Consider the following 1,738-nt stretch of genomic DNA (forward strand, 5'->3'; position numbering starts at 1 on the left):
GACGCGCGGCGCGCGTGCGAGGTCAAGAGGGGCGCGCGCACGAAAACGCGAAAAAAGGGGCTAGCGGCCGAGAAACGCGAAAAAAACCGGGTCACCTACCTAGCCGAACGCCTAAAATCGCTTCGGGCAGGAGGTTTCGCCAAAGTGTCTGTACTGTCACACGGTCCGTACGGGCGCAACCCCATCGCGCGCCAGCACCCCTTCCTGGGGGCGCCCGCCCGCCAGGCGCCTGGCGCCCCACGCGCGCGCGCCCGGCGCCTGGCGCCTTGCCCCCCACGCGCGCCCGGCGCCTGGCGCCTGGCGCCTCGCCCCCCACGCGCGCCCGGCGCCTGGCGCCTGGCGCCTCGCCCCCCACGCGCGCGCCCGGCGCCTGGCGCCTTGCCCCCCACGCGCGCCCGGCGCCTGGCGCCTGGCGCCTCGCCCCCCACGCGCGCGCGCGCGTGGCGCCTTGCGCCTCGCGCCTTGCCTCCGCGCGTGCCTGGCGCCTGGCGCCTTGCCCCCCACGCGCCTGGGCGCCTCTTTTCCGCCTGGGCGCCCTGGCACCTTTCCGCCTGGGCGCCTGTTTTCCGCCTTGGCGCCCTGGCGCCTTTTCGCGTGGGCGCCTCTTTTCCGCCTGGGCGCCATGGCGCCTTTCGGCCTGGGCGACTCTTTTTCGCCTGGGCACCTCTTTTCCGCCTGGGCGCCTCTTTTCCGCCTGGCCAGGGCGCCTCTTTTCCGCCTGGGCGCCATGGCGCCTTTCTGCCTGGGCGCCTCTTTTTCGCCTGGGCGCCTCTTTTCTGCCTGGGCGCCCTGGCGCCTTTTCGCCTGGGCGCCTCTTTCCCACCTGGGCGCCCTGGCGCCTCTTCGCCTGGGCGCCCTGGCGCCTTTTCGCCTGGGCGCCTCTTTTGGCGCCTGGGCGCCTACGCCAGGGCGCCTCTTTTCCGCCTGGGCGCCTCTTTTTCGCCTGGGCGCCTCTTTTCCGCCTGGGTGCCCTGGCGCCATTCCGCCTGGGCGCCTCTTTTCCGCCTGGGCGCCCTGGCGCCTTTTCGCCTGGGTGCCTCTTTTGGCGCCTGGGCGCCTACGCCAGGGCGCCTCTTTTCCGCCAGGGCGCCTCTTTTTCGCCTGGGCGCCTCTTTTCCGCCTGGGCGCCCTGGCGCCTTTTCGCCTGGCGCCTCTTTTGGCGCCTGGGCGCCTACGCCAGGGCGCCTCTTTTCCGCCTGGGCGCCTCTTTTCCGCCTGGGTGCCCTGGCGCCATTCCGCCTGGGCGCCTCTTTTCCGCCTGGGCGCCCTGGCGCCTTTTCGCCTGGGTGCCTCTTTTGGCGCATGGGCGCCTACGCCAGGGCGCCTCTTTTCCGCCTGGGCGCCCTGGCGCCTTTCCGCCTGGGCGCCTCTTTTTCGCCTGGGCGCCTCTTTTCCGCCTGGGCGCCCTGGCGCCATTCCGCCTGGGCGCCTCTTTTCCGCCTGGGCGCCCTGGCGCCTTTTCGCCTGGCGCCTCTTTTGGCGCCTGGGCGCCTACGCCAGGGCGCCTCTTTTCCGCCTGGGCGCCTCTTTTTCGCCTGGGCGCCTCTTTTCCGCCTGGGCGCCCTGGCGCCATTCCGCCTGGGCGCCTCTTTTCCGCCTGGGCGCCCTGGCGCCTTTTCGCCTGGCGCCTCTTTTGGCGCCTGGGCGCCTACGCCAGGGCGCCTCTTTTCCGCCTGGGCGCCCTGGCGCCTTTCCGCCTGGGCGCCTCTTTTTCGCCTGGGCGCCTCTTTTTCGCCTG

This window comes from Aristolochia californica, unplaced genomic scaffold (genome assembly GCF_029961685.1).
Source record: "Aristolochia californica isolate CCGP_79_NKW_82.1479 unplaced genomic scaffold, dmAriCali1.0.hap1 SCAF_83, whole genome shotgun sequence".
In the NCBI taxonomy this organism is placed as follows: Eukaryota; Viridiplantae; Streptophyta; class Magnoliopsida; order Piperales; family Aristolochiaceae; genus Aristolochia; species Aristolochia californica.